This window comes from Microcebus murinus, chromosome 12 (genome assembly GCF_040939455.1).
Source record: "Microcebus murinus isolate Inina chromosome 12, M.murinus_Inina_mat1.0, whole genome shotgun sequence".
Classification (NCBI taxonomy): Eukaryota; Metazoa; Chordata; class Mammalia; order Primates; family Cheirogaleidae; genus Microcebus; species Microcebus murinus.
In genome coordinates this window covers 7,156,389-7,174,005 of record NC_134115.1, presented here as the reverse complement: position 1 = coordinate 7,174,005, position 17,617 = coordinate 7,156,389, and the positions used below count along the sequence as shown (strand labels likewise).

The 17,617-nt window shown below is 42.8% G+C and overlaps 2 pseudogenes; both read left to right on the top strand.

Annotated features, from left to right (window-relative positions):
• The first annotated feature begins 11,322 nt into the window (after positions 1–11,322).
• On the top strand, positions 11,323–17,526 carry LOC105881331 (eukaryotic translation initiation factor 4E transporter pseudogene; annotated as a pseudogene).
• Positions 14,861–15,779, top strand: LOC109731152 (eukaryotic translation initiation factor 4E transporter pseudogene; annotated as a pseudogene).
• Positions 17,527–17,617: the final 91 nt, after the last annotated feature.

The window sequence follows — 17,617 nt, the reverse complement described above, 5'->3', positions numbered from 1 at the left end:
TCTCTGTTATTGGGGTTCAAAGGTCCAAATATAGTCATTATTTATTATATTGTCTAGGTCTTATATTTTTTGCTTTTTGTCTATTTAACCTGTCTTAGACTGATAACAGTATTATTATCATTATTATTTTTATTTAATGATAATTAGTAATAAATATTTAAATATTAGTTATTGATTTATTTCACTCTATTTCTCCTTTCGTCTGTTTTGAACACATGAACTGCCATGTGAGTTGTATTTAACTCACGCTAGTTTTGAGCCCAGGGCCTTGTGAAGCATATGTAATTCACACGGCTCTTCACGTTGGGAGATGGGTGAACTATTTTTCAAGTTGCATGTAACTCACCTACAGAAAACAACAAAAAATAACGAATTTTTCATTAAATTAGAAAGCACCATTTTCGTTTTGAAGTTTTAATTCTATATTTGTAATAAAACACCATTTTTTTTTCTAGTGTGGCCATCAGTGTGTTAAAGGTGATTGGGGTGATTCTTTGATTATAGGTGTTCATAACTATTATTTCTTCTTTGTGAATGACAGCCTTCAGCATTAGTTGGTTTCATTTTATGCTTTGGGCTGATCCCTTTCCTGCTATCAGGATCGTACACCTGCTTTCTGATCGTTCACATTTGCCTGATGCACCTTTAACCCTTCCTTCCACTTTGGTCTTTCTGTTTTGAATGGGTCCCTTGAATATAGCATAGTGTTGTTACTGTTGCATTTTTGTTGCTGTTAATCAATCTGAAAATCTGTTTATTTTAATAAGTGAATTAAGCCATTTGTGTTGGTCGATAATACTTATATGTGCTTTATCTCAACTTTGCATTTTATGTTACGTTTATTGTATGTCGTGGCTTATTTGCTGGGTTCCTTTCTCTGCGTCTGTTTTCTTCTCTTTTGTGTATATATGCTGTGGGGGCTGGTGATAACTTTCATTGCTAATGTTTGGAAAGGCCTTATATTTTGTTGTAGTGGTTACCTTTATCTTAATACTTTTTGTAGCACCCTTAATCTCCTTCTTCCTGTTTAAATTAGGCTTGTATTATTTCATTTATTGGCTTTATTTACTTATTTTGAGACAAGGTCTCGCTCTGTTGCTAGGGCTAGGGTGCAGTGACGTCATCACAGTTCAGTATAACCTCAAGCTTTTGGGTTCAAGCAATCCTCCTTCCTCAGCCTCCTGAGTAGCTGGGACTACAGGTGCACACCACCACACCCAGCTAATTTTTAAATTTTTTGTAGTGACAGAGTCTTGCTATGTTGCTCAGCCTGATCTCAAACTCCTGGCCTCAAGCAATCCTCCCATCTTGGCCTCCCAAAGTGCTAGGATTACAGGTGTGAGCCACTGTGCCCAGCCTCACTCTTTTTATAAAAATAAATTTAGTATAATTAAGAAACTGAGTGCGAAAAGCAAAGTTATAAAATTATCTGAAGGATATATATGTAGTTTTAAAAATCAACCTGGGGCTGATGTGAGGGTAGTGAGTTATCTCACTTGATTGTTCATAGTCAGTTAGATTGAACTCCTTGTTCTGCTACTTTCTCCCCTTCTCACTACTGCACTTGACTAGTCTTAAAAAATAAGTAAATAAATAAAAAAAATCAATAAAAATCTATCTGGGATGTACAAGGCTTTGCTAAATGAGACAGAACCTAGAATCAAAAGATACACAGATATGATTTACTTAAAAAATTAAAAACATCCAAATCATAAAGGATGGTATTATAAAATTAAGACACATGAAAAATTATGAGAAAACACTGTATCTTGTTTAACAAAGAATTTATATCAGACCATATAAAGAGTAGAAATCTAGTAGAAAAATAGGTAAAGAAATGAGTAGTGACTTCACAGAATAAAGTACAAATAGCCAATAATATGTGAAGGTGTAAAACCCGACTATTCATTGATAAAGTGACATTAAAATAAGACTTTTCCCCTACCAGAGGAGCAAACATTTTTAAAGATTAATATTATAAGTTTGATGAAGACAAATAGGTATTTTTATACATGGTGAATAGGATTATAGTTTGAGGCTTTTTTGAAAGCTGGGTTGGTTCTTTTCTGTTAAACATTAAATATGCATACTCTTTGGCCTAATAATTCCAGTTTTGGGGATTTCCTGTGAAGAAATACTGGCATCTGTGCACAGGGTGGCGTGTAGGAGTGAGCTCATCGCAGCAGTTGTGTTCGTAGTAACACAGTTTGTAAAGAACTTAAATTTCCATCAGTATGAGAGGAAGTAAAAAATTAATGGGAAGTGTCCACTGATGTGGAAAGATTTCGAAGGAGTTTTAAAAATATCAAAAGGCAGGTTGCAGAACAGCACTGCCGTCAGGGGACAGAAGGGGCCCCGGGGTTACACACCAGACCTTTGCTCTAAGGACTTACACGTTGTTTGAGCGTGTTCACTGTTGCCTGTGTGTTTGAAAAGCTGTTCTAAGACACAGCAGTCACAGGCCCGCGCACCCCGTGAGGGAGGCGCTTCAGCGGCCGGCGTGCCCACCCGCCAGGTGAGGAAACAGGTGCTATCTACAAAAGGCGACGGTGCCTCCTCTGCCTGGGGCCGGCGCCTGGCGCCGCGGTCTGGCGTCGGCGGTCTGTGCCGCAGGCGGCCGCGCGGGAACCTCCACGCGCTGACGCGCCTCGCCGCAGAGGTCTCCGAAGTGCCCGTGGCTGCCAGCGACGCCGCGAGTCTCCTCTGCTCTCCTGACGACCGTGGGCGTTTGCGTCTGCAGAGAATTCAGACCTGGGCCCAGAGGTCAGTGTCTGCGGGCCCTGCCCCCAGGGGTGGCGGGAGGCAGCCAGGGTGCGGCTGCGCGCCAGGAGCGGCTCCCCGCCCAGCACCGAGCCCCGGGCGGGCGGCCGGGCAGGCCTGGTCCGGAGTTGCTCATTGACAGCCACGTGCTGCTCCTCGTGGGGCTCTGCTCCCAGCAAAAACTTCTGGCACCGGCTGCTGCTGAGTCGGTGGCAGCGCTGGCACGTCCTCAGGGATCCTGCCCCCGGAGCCTCTGCCCTTCCCAGGCTGCCGCCACCTGTGAGCTGGAAGGGGTCAGGGCCCTGTCCTCAGCTCTGAACAGGTTTGGGGCCTTGGGGACATCCTGGAGGAAGCGTGCAGGAGCTTCAGCGAGAGCGTGAGAGTGAAGGTCATCAGGGCAGGCGCACAGGAGCCTCTGGTGCCTGAGCAGGAAGGCAGGGGCTTCGCAGCGCCTCCTGTGTCGCAGTCGTGTGAGTGCGCGCCCAGCCCCGTCCTCTGACACCGGGTCATGGAGAGCGGACGATTGACAGGCACAGACACGTCCAGTCATTTGCTGCAGATGAGGCCCCTTTGGAGTGCCAGGGTCTGAATCAGGAAATTAGAACCAAGTAAAAAGCAGACCACTGGTGATGGAGGGAGGGGGAGGGGGGGCACAGTGCAGGAAGGGACCCGGAGCCCCAGCATCTGGTAGCCAGGCAGGCAGGAGATCGGAGAAGAGCAGCTGGGTGCAGAGAGGCCAAGGAGGGTCCTCCAGGACCCTCTGAAAATGTGGTCTGAGGGTTCCAGAAGAGGAGGCTTAAAGAGATAGGAAAGGAATGCACCAGAAGACATTGGAGGCAACAGCAAAACAGTGGCCACAGCTGTTCAAAAACAGAAGCACCATTTATTTGATTCCTCCATCACAGTGCCAGGATGTTTCCAGAGGGGTCAGATGTGGGCTGGGATTAGCCTCGAAAAGCCCCAGGTTTGTGTGTAGTCTGGAAAAGAGGATCCAAAAGTGGCATGGGCCACCCTGTAAGGCCCCATGGAACGGGGGTGGGGGTGGGTAGGTGCAGAGCCAGCTTCCCTGGCCAGGCCCCGAGGGGGACAGAGATAGGCAGAGTTTCGAAGGGCTCCCGGGTCTGAGAAGCCCCTTCCTCCCCTGCAATGTGACCGTGCACGGGTATTTCCCCAAGTGTTCTACACTCAGTCCTTGCTGCACCCATCGGAAGACAAGCCTCCTGTCTCCACTACCCTCCCCATCTGGCTGACTTCCAGAAGCTGCTGGGCACCCGGAGAGGCAGCCAGGCTGATTGTGATGCACAAAAATGACAGTGGCATGCGGCTGGTTGCCACTACCTATGGGTTAGAGGCCAAGAAGTCCAGGGATAGAGTGAACATTCTGGGTAAGGGTCCCCCTGCTGCCATCGGCAGGTCTGCGTGTCACCACCATTGCAGTATGGTGATTCCAGTGTAGGTTTCTTATGTTTCCTTGGGGACACTTTTTCTTTTCTCTCAGTGACATATAATGGTATAGTGTCCCAACAAAGGTGTTGCTGTTTGTCATTTTACATATTGGTTGAGTGAGTGAACACCTGCTAGGTGTTGGGCCCTCGGTGTGCCCCTGGGATCAGACATTCAATACTGATCCCCTCCTGGCTCTGCTCCCCTGCTGGTCTTCCTGCTTCCATTCATTCCTGCCTCTCTATGTCAGGGGCCCTGTTCTCAGTACTAGCCACATACAAAGATGAATAAAAGCCATAGCTATCTCATCCCCAAGGAGCTCCTAGTCCAGTAGGAAAGTAAGACCCACAGTCTTCTCCGCTATGTCTCCTCCTCCATTTCCCAAACCCCATGTCACTCTGATAGGCCTTCCCGATGGGCCTTAGCATTTTTTTCTTTTGTATTATGTTTATTTGTTTTCATATCATCATTAGACTATAAATTTACTCTGAGCTTCCTGGTAGCCTAGGAAGAAAGGGAAAACAGGATGTGTAATATAACCCCTTGTCTGATGTGAGAAAATACATGAATTCTTCGCAAGAGGTAATTTTTTTCCTGGTGAAAAAGGAGTGCTATATAATATAAAGGACAATATCTTCAATAATAGTTTTTGGCAGATGTCATAAATATCATAGGTCTCATGTGGCCATTTCTTATATCGCCCTGCTATGGATGGGAAAGGGTAGAAGGGAGGGAGCCCCATTCCGAGTGGTGCTACGTGCCAGACACCGCAGGAGCGTGTTGCATGGCATCTTTGCAACGCCCTGTAAGCGTGGCAACATCATCGGTGCTTTAGAGCTGAGGAACTGGAGATTCAGGGGAGTAAATGCTTGGGTCAGGACTGAATGCAGGTCTGACTGCAAAGCTGTTAGTCTTTTCAATGAACCACATCACTTTATGAGAGGCATAAGTCTATTGCAGAGAAGCCAATCTGTGTGTTTTTATTCAAACAGTACAACAGATCGCCGGTTTCCTCTTGCCAGACACCATGATGGCTCCTCACCTCGTGAAGGGCCATGGCTCTCAGGCGATCCTGCTGGGCTCAGAGTCAAAGCTGGTGCTGTTCACCATGCACGGCCTGCAGCTGGCAGCCTTCCAGGGCCACAGAGTCCCATCACGGCCCTGTGGGTGGTGAGTATGATGCCCGCTGCCCAGGTCACAGGTCTCCGCTTTAAGGAGTCCACATCCACACCTCATTTAACTTTTCATTTCAAGGACCCGAGCTGAGTCATCACCCCTTCCTTTGACCTCTCTTTGTGAGTCTATGCATGGAATAAAGAATATAAATGTCCTTCCTATTCTGTGTTATGTGCTTTAGACACACACACGTAGTTCTTGCTGTCGCATAGATGAGTTGTATGGCACTGTGTGCATAACTCTAGGGCTGCCATTTTTATTTTGTAACCGTGGCGCCCCCTGGTGTTGGTCACCGTGGACCCCTGGCAGGTTGCTGGGTGTATCATTCAGAGTTCCTAATTGCAGGCAACAGGAGCTGACACTGACTGAAAAGGAATTTACTAGAAGGACATGGATTAGTGCAGGCAGTCAGTGGGAAGGCTGGAAAAGCTCGCTGGGCCCAAGGCAGCCGGGCAGCGGGAGCCCAGCACGGTCTGCTCCAACAGGTCTGGCGTGGATGGTCCTGGTGCTGCTGGGTCATCACCACCATCTCCCTGTGGCTCTGCTGTTTGCTGCTGCTGTGCTGCCATCAGTGTCGCCCAACAGGCACCGCGGCCACCATCCGAAACACTTCCCAGCTGCTCCTGAGGGAGGCAGCGAGATTGAGAGTGCCACGTGTGTATGTGTGTGGTGTGTGCATTTCCTGTGTGTGTGCGTGTGATTTGCTGTAGGGTCACATGCTCACATCACCAAGGCCAGGGTGGAAGAGAGGAAGAGTCTGGCCCCTTCATCTGCAGTAGGGAGTGCTCCAACCCTGACTCACACGGTGGAAAATTCTTCAAAAATAGGAAGAGAGACTTTCTCAAAAATAGAAAATAAGGATAAAAAGCTGTATGCTACAGTCTTTGTGTCCTATTTCTTATATTTGCCCTTTAGCAACAGTTTTTTACCTAACTTAGCAACTATATCCTGTGTAGCCAAAACTGCATGTAGTTGTTGCCCCAATGTCTTCATTTGCTTGAAACTGTCAGGATTGGGGTCCATCCTTTCCTGATTCCATCAGTTTTGCATGATGTTCTGAAACTCACAGCCTAAGTGGTCAGGATAACTGGCACGAAGATGTCCTGTAGGTAGTAGTAGGGGAGGGGAAGGAGACAAAAGAGAAATTAGTTGACATAAATACACACAAAAAAGGAGGGGAAATTCGGATAAGTTGAGAATGCAGAGGTTTTTTCTGAAGATGATGAAGGGGTTGAGGTATTGGCAAGAGATTGGGGGGTCACACTAGGGGAGTATTGAGTTTCCAGGTTCACCTGAGAGACAGGGGCCCATCCAGTTCTCATGAGTTCTTAGGGAAAAGTAATAACCAGGTCCAGTCCCACCCTCCTTGGAGAAATTCGGGGGTTAACTATCACATCAAGGATGGTGTCATATCTGTGGTGGCTCTACCCAAGAACATGTAAAGAACATGTGCAGCTTGAGGGGTCCCTGCTTGAGAGTGTGTGGCTGCTTGGTAAGGGAGGTCTTAATAGGAACACAGCAAGCTCTGTGACCTCTTGGAAATTTTGATGAAGATGTGTGCTGAGTCTGGCAGATGGGATATTACCAGGACAACATGGGCTTCTGAAGCATGGTGCTCTGGCCCTGGGAAGAAAGACTTGGAAAGTATGCTATGCTTTCAAGTCAAATCCAAGTCCCGAAGGCTGCTCTATGGCATTCAGCGGGCATTGCTGCAACTGGGGGATGTGAGGGCTGAGCAGGCCTGCAGGAGATACACAGGATCCTACAGATCTGTGAGCCTTACTCACATTCTTCCATTAACTCAAGCTAGAAAGAAGGGAAGGAAAATGATCACCATGAAATTATTGCCCTGGAGGTGCTAATACATGTAGTACTGTTTTTTAAAATAACACAATTGAGTTACAAAAAGATGAGAAAGGAGGAGGGATATTTACCATAATTTCCAAACAGTACTCTTAAAAACCTAAGGAAATCATTAGAATTAGTAAGCAAAATCAGCATAATTGGTGAATAGGTTTTCCACATATTAAAAACAATGTACCAACACCTAGAAACTATGGAGGAAAAAAAAGTACCCCATTGACACTAACAGCAGAAACTATGTAATTATATAACTAAAAGAATATAAGTGTTTTTCTTAAACTTATGGCAAAACTTCCTTTTCTAAAGAAATAAAGAATAAAGAGATGTTCTGTGTTCATGGGTGGAAGAATTACTATTTTAAAGAGGTTATAAGTTGAAAGCAATGCAAATAAAATTGCTAGTCTTTTAAATGGAATGTGAAAAAATGATCCTAAAATGTATGTAGAGCTATAAAGGTACAAGAATAACCTTGATAGTTTGTTAGAAACTGCCCTGTGAGTTATCAAGACAAGGCTGAATGTCAGTCATTAGAACAAGGTGGGTTGGTAATGAACAGACAGCATAGAGGATCAAGAAATGAAGCTGTGTATACCTGGAAATTTGGATACACCATAGATGACATTTCAAGTCAGAGGGGGGAGGTAATGCTTCAGTAAACCATATTGGAAGGATTAGCTATCCAAATGGAATAAAGTCATATTTCTCCCTATACCATACACAAAAATTTCTTGTGTCCATAGGATCCAAACAAAAAATTAACCTTTAAAGTTATAGGAAAAAAGAAAGAATAGAGGAGGCCTTTGAAGCAGGATTAAGTAACAAAGCAAAATCTACAAGAAAATAATTAGTCTGTACCATCATATGAAATTTCAGAACACCAAAACAAATAAAAAGAACCTAAAAGCTCCAAGAAAGGAAAAATAAGTTATCTGAAAATGAATAAATATCAGAATGACTTCTGACTTAACAACACTGAATGCTACCAGAAAATGTTATGATGTCTTCAAATTTCTGAGGGCAGAACGTATTTTCAACTCTTAATTCTGTCCCTGCTAAATTGTTAATGAAATGTGGGGGCAGATTATAGACTTTTAAAAATTTATATAAAGTTACGAGGCACAAGTGCAATTTTGTTACATTGTGATCATGTCAGGGCTTTTAGGGTATCCATCACCCAAATAATGTGCATTATATCCACCCATTAAGTAATTTCTCATCACTTGCCACTTCTCACCTCTTCAACCTTCCTAGCCTTACACTGTCTATCATTCCACTGCCTATGTCCATGTGTACAACTTTGTTAGTATCCAATATGAGTGAAAACATGATATTCATCTTTCTGTGTCTGGCTTGTTTCACTTAAGATAATCACCTCCAGTTCCATCTGTGTTGCTGCAAATGACATGATTTCATTTCTTATGGCTGTACAGTATTCCATTGTGTATATATACCATACTTTCTTTATCCAATCATCCATTGATAGACACTTAGATTGATTCCATATCTTTGCTATTGTGATTAGTGCTGTTTTAAACATACAAGCATATGTATCTTCTTGATATGTTGATTTTCTTTCCTTTGGGTAGATACCCAGTAGTGGGATTGCTGGATCCAATGGTAGTTCTATTTTTAGTTCTTTGAGAAATAACGATACTATTTTCCTTAGAGTTTTACTAATTTGCATAAATTCTTTGCCTAGATCAATGTCCAGATAGGTTTTCCTCTAGTATTTTTATAGTTTTGGGTCTTATATTTAGGTCTTTAATCCATCTTCATTTGATTTTTGTATATGGTAAGAGATAGTTGTCCACTTTCATTCTTCTGCATATGGCAATCCGATTTCCCCAGCATCATTTATTGAAGAGGGTGTCCTTTCTCCAATATATTTTCCTGTTGGGTTTGTCAAAGATCAATTGGCTGTAGGTATGTGGATTTATTTCTGGGTTCTATTCTGTTACATTGATCTATGTGTCTATTTTTATACCAGTACAATGCTGTTTTGATTACTACATCCTTGAGGTATAATTTGAAGTCAGGTAAAGTGATGCCTTCAGCTTTTTTTGTTTTGTTTGTTTGTTTGTTTTTGCTTAGAATTGCGTTGGCTATTTGGGTCCTTTTTTGGTTTCATATGAATTTTATGATTCTTTTTTCTAATTCTGTAAAAAATGACTTTGGCATTTTGATAGGGATTACATTGAATCTGTAGATTGCTTTGGGCAGTGTGGTCATTTTAATGTTATTCTTCTGATCCATGAGTGTGGGATGATTTTCCATTTGTTTGTGTCATCTACAATTTCTTCCATCAATATTTTATAGTTTTCCTTGTGGAGATCTTTCACCTCCTTGGTTAAATTTATTCCTAAGTATTTTTTCCAGCTATTGTAAAGGGGCTTGATGTCTTCATTTTGTTCTCAGCTAGATCATTATTGGTGTATAGAAATGGTACTAATTTGGGGGCCAGACACAGTGGCTCATACCTGTACTCTCAGGACTTTGGGAGGCTGAGGCAGGAGGATCACTTGAGGCCAGGAATTCAAGACCAGCCTGGGCTACATAGTAAGCCCCTGTCTCTACCGAAAAAAAAAAAAAAAAAATATATATATATATACACACACACACACACACACACACACACACACACATATATTAGCCAGGTGCGGTGGTACACACCTATAATTCTAGCTAGTTGAGAGCTTGAAGTGGGAGCAGTGCTTGAGCCCAGAAACTCAAGGTTGTAGTGAGCTATGATAGTGTCACTGTACTCCCACCTGAACAATAGCCTTTTTTTAAGAGACCCCACCTCTTAAAAAAAAAAAAGAAATACTATTGATTTTTGTATCCTACAACTTTGCTAAATTCATTTATCAAATCTAAGAGGTTTTTGGTGGAATCTTTATGTTTTTCTAGATATGAGATCATTATCAGCAAACAGGTATAATTTGACTTTCTTTTTTCCAATTTGGGTGCTTTTTATTTCTTTCTCTTGCCAGATTTCTCTAGTTAAGATTTCTCATATTATGTTGAATAGGAGGGGTGAAAGTGGGCATTCTTATCTTGTTCCACTTCTTAGAGGAAATGCTTTCTGTTTTTCCCTGTTCACTATAATGTTGGCTGTGGGTTTGTCGTAAATGGCTTTTATTATTTTGAGATATATTCCTTCTATACCTAGATTGTTGGGGGTTTTTTAATCATGAAAAGGTTCTGGATTTTATCAAATGCTTTGTCTGCATTTATTGAGGTGATCATATGGTTTTTATCCTTAAATCTGCTTATGTAAAGTATCACATTTATTGATTTGTGTACATTAAGCCATCCTTGCATTCCTTGTATAAAACCCAGTTGATCATGGCATATTGTATTTTTGATGTGCTTTTGTATGCTATTTGCTATTATTTTGTTGAGGATTTTTGTGTCTATGTTCACCAGGGATATTGGTCTGTACTTTTTTTGTTGTGTCCTTGTCTGGGTTTGGTATCAGTGTGATGTTGGCCTCATAGAATGAGTTAGAGAGAATTCCCTCCTCTTTGATTTTTTTGGAATGGTTTCAATATGATTGGTGTTAGTTCTTCCTTATATGTTTGGTAGAATTCAGCTGTGAATCCATCCAGTCCTGAGCTTTTCTTTGTTGGGAGACTTTTTATTAATGATTCAATCTCACTACTTGTTATTGGTCCATTCAGATTTTCTGTTTCTTTCTTATTCAGTCTTGGTAGGTTATATATTTCCAGAAATTTATCCATTTCCTCTAGGTTTTCCAGTTTGTCAACATATAGTCATTCATAATAGTCTGATGCTTTTTTGTATTTCTGTACTAGCAGTTGTAATATCTCTTTTTCTATTTCTTTTTTATTTATTTGAGTCTTCTCCCTTCTTTTCTTGGTTAGTCTAACTAGTGGTTTATCAATTTTGTTTATCTTTCCAAAGAACCAACTTTTCATTCATTAATCCTTTGTATTTTTTTTTAATGTTTTAGTCTTTATTTCATTTAGCTCTGCTCTGATCTTTGTTATTTTTTTCCTTCTGCTAGTTTTGGGTTTGGTTTATTCTCACTTTTATTGTTCCTTGAGGTATATCATTAGATTGTCAATTTGTAATCTTTCTACTTTTTTGATGTAGGCATTTAATGCTATAAACTTCCCTCTCAGCACTGCTTGTGCTGTATCTCAAAGGTTTTGGTATATTGTATTTACATTTTGATTTGTTTCAAAATTTATTTTTTGGAGACAGGGTCTCATTCTGTTTGAGTAAGTATGCAATGGTGCCCTCAAACTCCTGGGCTCTAGTGATCCTCCTAGAGCCCAGGAGGGCTCTAGTGATCCTCCTAGAGCCTCCTGCCTCATCCTCCCAAGTAGCTGGGACTACAGGCATGTATGATTACACCCGACTAACTTTTTTTTTTTTTTAGTTTTTATGGAGATGGGGGTCTCTCTGTGTTGCTTAGGCTGGTCTTGAACTCCTGGCCTCATGTGATCTTCCTTCCTTGGCTTCCCAAAATGCTAAGATTGTAGGTATGAGCCACCACACTCAGGAATACCTGGGAGCCTGAACCCCACACATTGTCTTATGGAAGAAGGGCATGAAGCTAAGCAGAGCCAGACCAGGCAAGCTTGCACTTGGGCCCCGCAATGGCAAGTGCATGTATCAGCTGTAACTGGGTGGCAGAACAGTCCTCAGGCCTCTGGCAAAATGTTTGAGTGAGGAGTGACTGCTGCTGCACTGAGGTCCTATAACATGGGGAATAGGGCTGGTCCCAGTGACCACCTCTTTGGCCAGTGGGTGGGGGACTTGTGTCCACCTCATGCCCCAGTCCTGGCAAGGCTCCCTTCCCCATCCTGGCTGTAGTAGCCAGCCCAACTATTCATTCAGTCCTAGTAGTTTATGCTCAGCTTGTAATTCATCCCTGGGCATAGGAGCTGCTGCCTGGATCAATATGAAGCCTCCACAGCAACTCTCATCCTGCTCAGGGTTGAGGGAGCCTGGTTCTAGCACCTGCAGCTGGAGCCCACTCCACTTGCTTCTCAATTCTAGTTGTGGGAGCCTCTGCCCAACTCAAGCCCCAGTTCTGCAAGTTGTAACCCAAGTCTTCCTAATGCCAAATACTGGCCCCTCTAGTTCCCAGGACCATGCGCAGTTTGTTAAGTGCTGGAATTGAGAATGGTGTCTTACAGTAGCTGCTTAGGTTTGATGGAGTGTGTGGGATACTTCCTGGAGTAGTTCCTTCTCACAGTCTCTAGGCTGCTCCCTAAGTTAGATTCAGGGCTTGGGAAGGTCAAAATGCTCTCCTGTGGCCTGGATTGTACGATTCCTCAGTGAGAAAGTGGATCACAGAAAGACTACCTTGCCCCTCCTGTACTGAGGATTCACTCCTAGTTTTCAGCCAGTCCCACCCACCTGAACTGCCTATTTTCCTTCTCCTTCCCAGAATTTGGAGTTTCCTTTCACTTTTCTGTTAAACTTCTGTGTTCTCTCAGTTAAGATGAAAGAAAACAGATGCCACATGCGAAGAGGAGAGTCATGTGCCATGTGGCAAGGCTACCTCAGTATGAGGGAGGTTGCACTGAGGTAAGAGGAAAAATGAATTACTTGAAAGGAGGAAATAATTGAATCTACATTTTTTCCATACAATTCCCCAATCTGGCCAGTTAGGAAACCTGATGGATTATGTAGAGCAACAGTAGATCACAGATGACCCAATAAACACCAGTATAGAGGGAACATGGCCAGATATAGACACAGTAATCAGTGACCTTTGAACTGCTCAATGGCAAGGAGCAATGACCTCTTGTTGGTCAGTAATTAAGCAGATGTTCACTCAGTGTGACCCTCCTCCCAATGCTCACACGTTACTGAACATAAGAGAATTCATAATTTTAAAGAATGTGACAAAATCTTTAAATCTTGCTCAAGCAGTTTTAATTGTAAGATAAATTTTTGATGGTGAGAAATGATATAAATGTGAAAATTATGGAAAAGCTTTTAAGGAAACCTTTCTACACATAAGAGAATTCATACTGAAGAGAAACCCTACAAATGTGACGACTGTGGCAAAGCCTTTACCCAGTGCTCACACCTTAGTAATCACAGGAGAATTCATACTGGAGAGAAATCTTACAAATGTGAAGAATGTGGCAAAGATTTTAATTGGTGCTCAGATCTTGGCATCCATAAGAGAATTCATACCAGAGATAAATCCTATAAATGTGAAGAATGTGGCAAAGCCTTTAATCAGTGCTCATACCTTAATATACATAAGAGAATTCATACTGGAGAGAAACCCTACAAATGTGAGGAATGTGGCAAAGCCTTTAACAGTACTCACACCTCACTAAACATAAGAGAATTCATACCAGAGAAAAACCCCACAAATCTGAAGAATGTAGCAAAGCCTTTACCCAGTGCTCACACTTTAGTAATCATAGGAGAATTCATATCAGAGAGAAACCCTACAATTCTGAAGAATGTGGCAGACTTTACATGATATTCACTCCTCACTAGACATAAGAGAATTCATACTGGAGAGAAACCCTACAAATGTGAAGAATGTGGCAAAGCCTTTGCCCAGTGCTCAAACCTTAGTACCCATAAGAGAGTTCATATAAGAGAAAACCTACAAATGTGAATAATGTAGTAAAGTCTTTAAATATCGCTCAAGCCTTTCTTATCATAAGATAGTTCATACAGTAGAGAAGCCCTGCAAATGTGCAAAATGTGGGGAATGCTTTAAGTTATGCTCATGTCTCTAAACATAATATATTAGATACTGAAGAGAAACCTTATGAAAGTGAACAATGTGGCAACACCATTAACTAGTGCTCAAATATTTATAAAATAAGAAAATTCATACCAGAGAGAAAACATACAAATGTTAAAAATGCAACAAAGCCTTTACCTGGTCCACTTCTCTTACTGTACATTAGGGAATTCATACCTGAGAAAAATCCTACCAAGGTAAGAAAAGTAAGAAAGCCTGCTCGCATATTACCTGCCATCAGAGAGTCATTCTGGGTAACAGTGATGTAAGTGTAATAACTGTCAAAATACCTTTCAGAAAATAAAAGTCTTAGAGTGTACCAGGGAGTTTATACAGAGAAAAAATATTACAGCTATAAAGAGTGGTACAACATCTTTACTTCTGTCACAGATATTGTTCACAGGAAAATTTATACTGAAATGAAACCCTACATCAACTGCTCAAACTTTAAGTTCAGAGAATTTGGATTTGAGAGAAACTCTATAAATGTAATGAATGAAAAAAAACATTTGTTCATAAAACACAGCTTTGGAAAATAGAACTTGTACTTTACAGATGCCATAATGTGAAAAAAATAATGAAAAATCAAGTCTAAATAAAGATCTGCAGATTCGCAGTAAAAAGCACTAAGGCACTAATATTTTCAGACATTACCCTAAAGCAGTGAGTAGATTATATACAATAATTTAACATTAAAATCGTTAGATAATCTAAGTATATGTATGTTTAAAAGGAACATAAAACTGACTTATCTCACAGAACTTGGAAAAGTTACTAACTCTCCAAGCTTCAGTTTCTTTATCTGTAAAATGTATTAATTATACTTCCCTTCCCATAGGTATTGAGGTGTTAAATACAATACAATAAATACCAGCTCTTGTTGTGCTCCAAAAAAAAAAAAAAAGTGTCTTTGGTGAGTGTAGAAGAAATGATTCTTACACAAAAGAAGCAGCAGAGTGGTTCTCAGCTGGACCCACACGTCAATCTGAACCCATCAAACTGACTGGCTTTGATGAGAAGATACTAGATCACAAAGGGAGAAAAAGAACAAGGTGACAGACAGCCTCTGTGAAGGAAGGAATGGTGCAATGGAGGAGTGGCCGAAGAGGCTGAGGTGGAGGTCATCCTTGCACAGGAGCCTGCTGCTGATCAGGAAGTACCGAGGGATGCTGTCTTGCCTGAGCAGACTTTAATGAGTTCTTTAACCTTGATAAGGTGCCAGGCTTGGCTTCAAGGATAGAAGATGTTTTGGGAGAAGGGTCAGTGTCTGCCAGTTGGTTCAGTAGGTGGTTCTCTAACCCAAGTTGATCAGGAAGCCAATCCAGCAGTCTTGGGTCAACACCGCATGAAGAACTGGAGAAACTCGCAGGTCTGGAGCAAGCCATCCTCTCTCCTGGACAAAACTCTCGGAATTATTTCTGCTCCTATACCATTGGAAGACCATGCTGAAAATAAAGTGGATATTTTAGAAATGCTACAGAAAGGCAAAGTGGATTTAAAACCTTTTCTTTCCAGCCTTTCTGCAAATAAAGAAAAACTTAAAGAGAGCTCACATTCAGGAGTTGCACCGTCAGTGGAAGAGGTAGAAGCAGGGCTCAAAGGTTTGAAGGTGGATCAGCAAGTGAAAAATTCAACTCCCTTTATGGTAGAACACCTAGAGGAGACTCTGAGTGCTGTAACCAGCAATTGACAACTCAAGAAAGATGGAGACATGACTGCATTTAACAAGCTAGTGAGCACCAGGAAGGCAAATGGGACTTTGCCTTCTAAGCCCAAAGTCACTTGAAATCTTGAAAGCCATATGATGTCCCCTGCTGAGATTCTAGGGTAGCATGTCCCTAAGAACATCCTACAGGAACTTCTGGGCCAACCAATTCAGAGACTCACTTCTTCTAATGTTCTGAGTGGCTTTATGGGGAGCTTAGAGCCTACAACATCTTTACTGGACCAAAGAGCACCCTCTCCTCCCTTGTCACAGGTGTTTCAAACTCGAGCAGCCTCAGCAGACTATCTTCACCCAAGAATACCATCACCAATTGGTTTTATACCAGGACCACAGTTACTCGGAGATCCATTCCAAGGCATGTGAAAACCCATGAGCCCTGTCACATCCCAAATGAGCCAGCTAGAGTTACAACAGGCAGCTTTGGAGGGGGTAGCCTTGCCACATGACCTTGCTGTAAACTTCTACCAGCCTGGTTTTGGCAAACCACGGTGGACAGAACCAGAGATGGATTCAGAAACAGGCAACAACGAGTGACCAAGTCACCACCACCCGTGCACCGAGAGAATTCCTCTTCCCCAGCCCCTGCTGCCTCCATCACAAGCATGCTGTCTCCTTCCTTTAACCCTACTTCAGTGATTCGTAAGATGTATGAGAGCAAAGAGAAAAGCAAGGAAGAGCCAGTATCTGGAAAAACAGCTCTTGGTGATAGTAAAGAGGATACTCAAAAGGCCTGTAAAGAAAAACTCCTGTCATCCAGCTCTGTACCCAGTGTCGATCGAGACTCTTCTCCCACTACAAATGCCAAACTGTCAATGTTACAGTGGTCTTCATGTTCCACCCCAATGTCCCAGACCAACTGTTACACCAAAGAACAAGATTATCGACCTAAAGCAACTGGGAGAGAAACACCCACCATGGCATTCCCAGTTCCAGGAACACCTTTTCTCCGCCCTGTCCACCAAGTTCCTCTCGTCCCCCATGTCCCTATTCTTCAGCCTGCTCACCAGCTTCACCCAGGGTTGGTACAAAGGATGCTGGCACAAGGAGTACATCCACACCATCTTCCAAGTTTGCTCCAAGCTGGTGTGCTTCCTCCTGGGATGGATCTGACTCGTTTACAAGGAATATCCAGCCCAATCCTGGGTCAGCCCTTTTACCCTTTACCTGCTGCTAGTCGCCCTCTCTTAGACCCCCGACCTAGGACACTGCTGCATCTGGCGATGATGCAACAGCAGCTGCAGCACTCAGTTCTGCATCCTCCAGGCTCTGGTTCCCAGGCAGCAGCTGTCAGTGTTCAAACGATGCCTTAGAACGTGCCCCACTGCTCAGGCCTGCCTCACACGCACTCCCAGCTGGAGCATCGCCTCAGCCAGAGGAGCAGCCCCCCCCCCCCCCCGGCCCCGCCAAATGGTTCGGCTTAAATGTGCTACAACAGCCCTGGCCATCCATGCCTGCCAAAGTCACCAGTGTGGATGAATTGGAATACCGGCAGTGAGCAGGGCATGCAGGCTCACCTAAGCCTGCACCTATGGCTGCTTCCCCATCTCATGTTGGTTTACTGGCTTTTACTTTGGAGAACTCTGTGTGAAGCACTCTGTTCAGGGAGCTCATGCACCTGGTATGGTCTGCATCATGATGGAAGGATCTTAACCCATCGGGTGGAGCCTATATTGTCTGATTACAGGATGCATAGTGTCGTCAATCCTAGAAACAGTCTTTCTTTTTTGCAAGATATGTGAATGAAGTGTTGGTGTCCTCACTAAGAGGTGGCACCTAAGGGTTCTGAGGAATAAATGTATAGACCCTTATGTACACACCTGTGTATAAACAACTTTTGTATATACATATAGGATAGCTTTTTTGAACTTATACAGCTATACATTAGTTAACCCTGTGTC